Source organism: Neolamprologus multifasciatus, chromosome 15, assembly GCF_963576455.1.
Source record: "Neolamprologus multifasciatus chromosome 15, fNeoMul1.2, whole genome shotgun sequence".
NCBI classification, from domain to species: Eukaryota; Metazoa; Chordata; class Actinopteri; order Cichliformes; family Cichlidae; genus Neolamprologus; species Neolamprologus multifasciatus.
The window spans coordinates 23,020,647-23,030,191 of NC_140453.1; positions in this window are offsets into that span (position 1 = coordinate 23,020,647).

Genomic DNA, 9,545 nt, shown 5'->3' on the forward strand with positions numbered 1-9,545 from the left:
AGGAGTGAGCGCTGTCTCACTCTTGCCTTAACCCAGCACGTCCAGATACTAAAGGACAGCTTGTGCAACTCTGTAACACATAAGAGAGCAGAGAGCTTTGCAGTTCTTCTGCAGCCAAGTAGAAATAAAACATTTATTGATACAGCTTTAATTTTCCTCTTATGGATTTTAATGCCAGTTAGTCTTTGCATTTTTAGATTGCGGTTGGTTTCAATCTCCCATCACCTATTAGCACTGAAATTAGCATGAAATGTGCATGTGGATAGTTTTCTACCCTAGGGGTTTGAATCTTAATGATTTGTGTAACCCTCTGACCTTTGCTCTTGCACCACTTCAGGGCAAATATTGCACCTGTATTGAAGAAATGTCAAAAATCTACAGTAATTGTGGACAAAATTAGCATAAAATTTACTGACAGCATTTAACCTCCCCAGAGGATCACCCTTCAACCTTTCTTCTGGTAACTCCCCGGGGACACACTTCACATTTTTTCTAAGAATAGCTCTCTGTCAGTCTTTCCGTGTTGTAATTTGGGAGTGCGGTTTGTCTCTCTGCAGGGTTTTTTTTTCTCTCTAAGACTTCTGCATAAAGAATGAGGAGAAGCTTTGGAGCTGAATTAAGAAACACAAATCCAGAGAGAGCAGCTGAGTCTGCAGGAGGCTGATTAACATTTAATACAAGTGAGAGACAGACAGAGTGAGACAGCGCTGTCCATGTTACTGAAGGAATTCATTCAAGCTTCCAGAAATGAATGGAAACATCACAACACTGAACATTAATGAATAAATGAATGCTGATCATTAAATAAAAATATTTAACATCATTGTACGTAAATGTAAACAAGGCCAGGATGTGCAGCTTTGGCAGAACGGTTAATATTCACTGCACTGACCTTCGGTATATCTGTGACATAGAATGACCGTCCACCAGCTTTCAACAGGAAGTAGAGTTTGCTTCTTACGAGGACGACGGTGACTACATTTGTTCTGAGTGAGCTTTATAAAGTCTGAAAGAGTTACACACAATACCATGGCAGTTAGTGAAATAGTTGCGAATATACACCTACTTACACAAAAAACAATCACATGCTGAAGTATAATGAAGGCAGGAGCAGCGGAATAAGTTAGAAAACGTTTGTCTAAAAGATTAGGCAGACGTTTGATTTCACTTGCTGTTCAATTCCGACTCGGACGCTCTCCGGACCACATCCGGCCCTTTTATTCTCCCCAAGGAGCTCAGTGGGAAATCAGAATTTAAACACAAATCAGTGTGGCGTTTGCCCATTTCAGACACCAAACAGTCTTTAATAAATCAGACAATGGCTTAGTGCTTTTTTGTAAACTTCTTTGAAACTACAATACAACTTTGTACCTTTTATTTTTGAAGGTGACTGCATTTCTTTCCCTCACATTCTGTTCTGGTCAGTAGCAGTAAGTATCCGAGGGGGTTGTTAATCAGTTTTGCCCTCATCTTTTCTGACTGTTTTTTTCACTAGTTTTGGTTAGCGTCAGGGTCACTACTGGTAGCATGAGGTGATAGCTGGACCCTACAGAGGTTAAACAAGTAGCCCAACTCCGTTTTGCTGTATAATTTTAATTTCCATCAAATGATGTGGCACCCTTTCGTTCCTAACATTGCTGAATCCATATCAGTATAGATTTGGAGGATGACTTTTTTCCCATTGAGATCTGATGTGTTTTCAATGTGTTCCTTTTTGAGCAGTGTATTTACTTGCTTAAGTTAAAGGTAAAGCTGTGTGCTTAGTTTGTTTGAATGCCATTCTGAGACTAAACATGCAAAGGAATACAAGAACTTGACTGATGCAGCCTGCGTGTAGACGTCTGAACCTTTTCCAGGAGAGCTGCAAAAGCAACAAGGACTTTTTACTCAGCTTTACACACTCAGGGATGAAGCAGTCATGACCAGCTTGGCGATTTCCCACAAAATCACAAAAACCAGTAAATCATTCTCTGATGGGGAGTTATCAAAGAGTGTTTGGCGGACTGTGCCCCACTGATATGCCCTGAGAAAAAATTATTTGAGAACTGTGTCCCTTTCCTGGCGAACCGTAACAAGACAGATCAAGGACATTGCAGGAAATCTGGAGCTTGAGCTGAAAAACCAACTCGGACTGGATAAAGTGGTATAAAGAATGTGGGACCTGAGAGCAGGAATTAGAGAGTTCTGTGAGAAGAAAGGCATCCCAGGGCTCTCAGATGTCGAATGGAAGGGAGATCCTGCTGTTGGTGCGACTGTCCTTCACATTTCTATGTCAGAAACTGAACCTGACTTTAATACACTTGTTCAAGCCCAAAACCAACCAGATTTTTCTCACTGAACGAGAAAATTAACTGAAAAACTAAAGATTAAGCAATTAAACCACAAGCCAAATAGCAATAGCATATTGTTTGTAAGTCAAAAGTCTTTAAGTTAAAACATTCATTCAGTTTGTTCACTACTGTTTTTGGGAATGTTGATCAAATAGTGATAAATTGTTGGTGTTACTATGCCCTTTTCACATTTTCACTGCCCAAATATAACATCTATTCTCACTAGAGGCGCTTTATCCTGAGGTAAGATGAATATTGAGCAAAGTAGAGTTCATTTTATTGGTGCTGGGTCCCCATACTCATGCAGCCCCTTTGGAAAATTTATTGCCCACTCCTGCACTGGAGGAGGTCCAACTCTTCCTATACAATGGCAACCTCAACCTCTGGATGACACCTTTCAATCAGATGATTCCACGGGTCACCTGGTGAGAGGCAACCTGCCTCCAAACAGTTATGGTCCAACTCTGACTGTCTGCAGTCACTCTCTGACAGTTTGGCAAAGTCTGCGATCTAAATCATAAGCGTAGACTTTTGATTTCCACTGATGCACTGATGAACGCATACAATCACAATAAATTCTTTTGGGAACATTGATATCAAAATGTGTTATTAGCTGCAGGTTGTGTTCTCACTACTGCTCCAAAAATGACTCTCTAGCATCCTCTGGCCACTAGTGAAAAATGTGTATTCTCTAAGCAGTTGGAAAGTGGTTGCTAGCTTATACTAAGGCAAATTGGTACCACAGTGGTATACAGTGCTTCATAGAAAAACTCCTTGTGATTGCTGGTCACTAGAAGACTGGTGCAGTTACCCATAGTTTTAATTGAAGACTTGTGCAAATACTTGTGAACTACTCGCTAAGCATGTGTGAAACAATGAAGAAGGTCATTTATGCTGTTTGAAACATGTAGGATTCAGCAGTAACGCACAACTTTTACTTTGAAGGCAGACAGTGTCCATTTCCAATTTGCATCACACTAAGTTTCACTACTGCTTTGTGGTTAGTTAACGAGTGTTTGCAGAAATGCTGGCATCTTTGCTGCAAACTACAGGCAACCCCATCAATCTTCCAGTGACCAAAGCAATTGTTGCACCCTCAGAGAGACATGACTCCATTCTCCTTTTTCTTGCAACTTTATTCTCCTCAGTTCAGGTTTGGAGTTTACAGGCAGCATAGCATATCATCATCAAAACATCGCTCCCTCACGTCTCAGACACTGTTTTTTTTCTGCGCTTACTGATGACATCACACATCTGAACTCTAACCTCCTGGAGCCAGTAAACTACAAAAATTAACTAGAAATGTGTCCAAAAACAAAACACAATTAAATAAGAATAGTCTTTAAAGATTTTCCCAACAATTCAGAAAAATGTAAGTTTTATAACTACTTTTAGAGCGCAACACAATCACAAATTGGTTTTTGGTGCAGCGATCTGTTCAACCGATTTCACTCAGCAACAACCAAAAACCTCCGGCAGCCTCTCATCAGCTGGTTAGGGAATACTCAGTTTCCCTAGTTGAGAGTGGTTGCCAGGGTGCAATGACAATACAGTAGTTGGGACAACCAAAGTAAATCAATAAAACGAACATAAATTCCATATTTCTGTGAAATATGATCTTTCCATAATTACTGGTTTGACAGTACAGCACAGACTGAAAGTCCCCTTAACTGTTAGAACAATAATGACGTGACGTAAGTAATCTAAATTCACCGACAGTATTTACATGAATTATCACTTTCTTTTGAGGATTTTCTGAAACTTCTATCAGAATTTAATTTGCATGAAAACTTCAGTGTATAACTTTTCTTGTTGCCCTGGGTTCTGGCTCTCAGGCAATCTGCAGGCTGCCCTGCCTGATTTTATGGATGCTTACAGCCATATTCTCCCGAGCACCCTGGATTATTTAAAGAGCTTGTCTGGGCTGTGTGAAGCCTGAGAAACAGACTCCACTCAAGTTTTTGTTTTTAAGATAAAACGAATTCTGACTAAAAGTGATTTATTTTCACTTACTCTTCTCCAAAGACATGAAGTGCAGGGGACATACCTTTTTATAGTCATGACTACACTAAATTACAATCATTTATTAGCTGGGTTTCTGCAGTGATTTACACAGCAGTTGTAACTGGATCTGAAACCAAACTCACAGCCTTGCTTGATGTTTTCTTAATGCCTTTCATTTCAGTCCCTATAAAGGATTTCAACAAAGCACAAAATCAAAGCAACACACAAAAAATCCAAACAAACAGACTCTGAAGCATGTCTGTTTTCTTTGTTAACACATAAAAATTGCTGCACAGTCTTCAGATGATTTCTACATATGCTGAGGTGTCCGTCAGTGGAAATATGCAAAGAAAGAAACAAAATCATTTAGAAATATTTGGCTAACTTCCTCACCCCCATAAATATCAGCAAGGGCTGTGAGTCAAAATAAGATCAGCATTTCCATCTGCTGTAATTTATATTTGGTGGCATGGCTGTGCTCTGAGACCTCCTCGACGTTCCACATGTGTACATGGAAAGCTAGACATGAGGAGATTAACAGCAAGACTCCAGCACGGGGACAGATCAGCCATCAGGGACGACAGATATGGCACTGAGTGAGAAACGGCATGATAAGGAGGAGCTTCATTCACATCACACACACATTACAGTTACAGTTACAGACTACGCTCCTGAGTCATACACGTTTTTCAGTTATTTGCATAACAGAAACATTTCATTGCTTTAAACAATTGATTTTCACTTTTTACTCTGTTAGAACTTCAGTTTCTCTCAAGAGAAAACCCAAGAGTCGCCCACAGACTGGTTGCTCGTCTCAGTAGCCGATGTTGGTGGAAAACAGCTGCAGCATGTGGACAACACTCTGTAGGGTCTTTGTAGGACCAACGCACAACTATGATTTTTTCTGACAAAAACAAGATGATAACTGCGAAAATATTCTGAAGAGATGAGACCCAATCAGAACTTGTGTAGAAAGGCGAGACGAGTTCCAAGCAGAAGTAATCTCCTGTGTAGTAAGAGTGATCCGCCACTGGAAATCTAACTTCCACGCTCCCTGTTTTTCATGAAAACGCGACAAAAAGCTGCTGTTTCTGAGGAAGAGAACAGCTCACATATGGACACATTTTGCATTTGATGTCAACAAAAATGAGATGCTTTGTAAACCCTGTGACTAAAACTAAAAAATGTGGATGCCTAAATTATGATGTTTTAGTCAAAAGACTATGGCAATAAATGAAAGTTTGCTGTCAAAAGTAAGACTGCCATGCAATGTACTCAAAGAGTCGACTTTGGGCAGGCTGAAGCAGCTTTAAGAGCACATCTTATTTGGGATTTGCTAACTGGATGAGTAAAAGAGCAACCTCAGGAAATTACTCTGTGATCAATTAGTCGAAATCAAACTCAAAACAGAGTGTAACTTCAAAAGAAGACTGTTTATTTATTGTTAAGTCTCACTGGTGGAGTCTGAAACCCCCCATATTTCACCTTTTGTATTTTAACGGCACTTTCAGATGGAGAAGAAGCTAAATTTCACACAGCGGCGGAGATATTTTCCCTCTTATTCAATTACAATACGCCTACGAAATAATAATTCTTCATATGACTGCATATGACTGGGAAGATCTGGTCCCCCTCAAGCAAGTTATGTGAAACACTTGATGCCGAGTGGAGAAATGAGCCAAAAATCAGTTAATTTATGCAGAAATATGCAGGCCTGTGGCAGACACCACAGGCCTTTACGGAAGCAGACGAAGAGCCGCTCTGCATTGTTGCTGGTTGTGTTTGGTTAAATTAAGACCACATTTCCCATCAGCCCTGTCTTTCCTCCAATAATTTTGCCTCCAACTAAAAAGTCTGATTGCAAAATTCCTGCTGCCAGGTGAGCTGTGTGGATGAAGATGTTTTCCATTGAGGCAGGCAGGATGTGTGCTTGGGATTCAGGCTGTCTGCCTTTTTGCTGCCGGCTGTCTCACTGGATCTCAGCCTGCTGCAGACCTGAGCAGCATTTTAACAGCCACCAGGCAGCTTGCAGTACCCGCACAGTCCCACTTCTAACCCATGCAGAGCTGAGAGCAGAGCTGGAGAGTAATAACGTACATCCAAACAAGTGACTTGCCATTTGTCGCTGCAGAGAGTTGTATATTTAAAGAAATACCTAACTTCTGGCTGATTTGTGCCCTCCCCCTCACCCACTGTATGCACAAGATGGACAAAGCCACAGGCACCTCACCCATGAGTCTTTCTGCCATCACCCTCTTTTTGTCTTAACCTAGGAATCAAAAGGGCAGAGTAGAGTTGAATGACAAGTCGAGGGACACACTGTGCAGTTGCAGTCCATCGATTACAAGATAGGCCTGCCCTTAAAAATACTCTACATTATCCTGCTTTTTTACTCTAATTGGGATCATGTTTTACAAATGAGTGTCATGCTTTACTCAAAAAGACTTGAGACTTTTGATTGAGACCATAAACCAATAGCTAAAGTGTTTCCTGAAGTCACAGACCAAGGATACAAAAGATTGATTTTCTGGTAGATTTCAATACAAATCACATTTGTTTTTACAAACCATGGAGTTGGTCTGCTGGCCATTAAAAAAAAAAGACATTTCAGGCTCTTCTGCTTTAGTATTAAAGCAATTTTGCAGTGGAGAGACAATGCAGAGTACACAAGAGGCTAATAGAAAAATCTAAAAACAATCCACATATTTAATCAAAGCTGGGCCAGTGGAAACAAACACAGCAGACAGTGCTTCAAATCCGCTTCAAAGCTACAAATTCAACCCAGCAGCACAGAAGAGCTGTGCAGTCACAAAAGTATAAAGATTAGTGTCACCAAGTCAGTATCTGACCAAATATGAACTATGGTCACAGTATCCCATTTTGTCACTGAGTCATGGAAGAATTTCTGCAGAATGTCCAGAAAAGTCTTTTTGCTGAACATTTGGATGTCACGGTAAAAGCAACCTTTCACTTTTTTTGGATATAAATGTCATCACCTCATCATTTTATCTGATATTATAGAAGAGAGACATGGTACTTGGATTATCGGGGAAGAAAAAAGCTTTTTAAAACATCATGTTTGGAGGGGTCAAAGTCGGCTAATTCTTGTTGTAAGGTGACCAAAGCACATGTGTTTATAAGGTTGTTTTATCAGATATGACTTGTTATTCCATGCATGCAGTTTTGTGCAGAGGAGGCATGGTGGGTATATCGAACAAAGGATGTTGAAGACGGAAGAGCACCTGGGCAGGAAAAGAAGGGGGGAGACCACAGAGAAGATTCATGCAGAGGTTGGTGTAAAAGAAGGGGATGCTGGTGACTGGGTGAGACGGAGGCAGATGATCTGCTGTGGCGACCCCTGACAAGGGAGCACCAGACATGCAGTTTTAATGTCCTGGTGACTATTGAGATGAAAGTTAACTTAGTTAATACTTCAAAATAAGAACTTCCCAGACACATGATCACTGGAAAACCACGCAGGGCCATTTCTAAGTGACCACGTATTTACTCTTTTTTTTTTTTTTTCCTCACCTGCCTGTACTTTTCCTTACTTTGTCTCCACTCCCTTCATCCACTTTATTTTTACCACCTGGTTTTCTTCTCAGTTTTATCCACCTTGTCCTCCCAAAGTTCCTCTCCCCCCTCCTTCTCCTCTCTTTGTTTCTGTCTATCGTTGCCGTATGTTTCCTCAAATCTCTACCCATTCCCTCGCTGTCATCTCCTTCCTTTCCCACGTCTTTTTTTTTCTCGCTCCTCGCCAGCTTTTTTCCCCCAATTCTAATCTCTTTTTTTTGTTCCATCTCATCCGTCCTCTCTTTCGTCTCCCTCCTCCTGTTTCCCGCATTTTGAAACATCAGCGCTCACAGCGGGCTGTCAAACCACCCGCAGATTCTACCCACAATTCACCTCTTCTCATAATGAGGACGCTGGGCGCTCACGGTGCCGAGTTCAAACGCTGAAAGCAGCAATTAGAAGAAGTTTATGAGTCAGTTTTGGTGAGGAGGTGAAAGTGGGAGTTTGGTGCTTGATGCTGGAGACAGCTGAGTGTTTTCCTCTGATGTAAAAACCTTTTCGAGTCTTTTTCATGATAATTCTGATCTTGTGTTTCTGTTTCAGCGTTTGGTCGCCTCAGAGCCTCCTGAGAGTCACAGTGGGGAATTTTCCACTGGACTATTTTTATGTTCATCCACAATTACTGCTCCCTTTCCCCTAATAAGTCCTGTAACCAAACAGTGACAACGTTTGTTTGTTCCTGCCCTCTGAAACAACTGGTGCAAGCCAGTAACACAAATTTTGACCAGCACACTGGAGTTTGAGCCCCATCGTGGATTTTTAAGTTTCACTTCCACTCACTGTTTGGTCTGAAGGCCACCAGATGGCAATAGTTGAGGTTTTAAAAAGGCTTCTGGTCCTGTAGAAGTTTATGGGAAAACAGCTTTCTGATATGACCTCTGTAGACATTTACCTGTTTATGGGCTCAGTCCCTCATTCTGGATCCTATTATATATAAAAGTCATGTATTCAAACACTTGGTTATGCTGTGGTTCGAGATGGAGGTCATCCTTCGTATCTTCTTCAGCTAATGACAATCTCATGACATCATCACATCCATTTTTTGGAAACCAATATGATGATGATGATGCTGAAAACACTCATCCTGAGGCTTCAAAGCTATTTCCATCGTCTCATCCTCAAGTGGCCACTAGAGGAACTGGCACCTTGATTTTGGTGTACATAAAGGTCTTATACCATCATATACATCTACATATACTGTACTGTGCATAAAGGTCTATAGCAGGCGCCGGAAACTCCAGGCCATAAGGGCCGGTGTCCTGGAGGTTTTAGATATCACCATGGGTCAAATGATTAGTTCATTTCCAGACCTCACGAGAACTTCAAGACATGTTGAGGACGTAATTTAGCCATTTAAATCAGCTGTGTTGGATCTAAAACCTGCAGGACATGGGCCTTTGTGGCCTGGAGTTCTTCCACCCCTGTTCCATAGAAACACTGATAAGTAAATAAATAATATGACCGTAATGACACTGCTTTGCAGTTTGGCAGTTAAATTCTACTTTTTAAAAGGCGCCATGTTAAAAAAAACATGCATAATTATATATATATATATATATATATATTACCGCTGTACAAGTAAAATAATTAAGTAATGCATAAATATAGAGTTTAAAATGTTTAATATAGTGACACTAT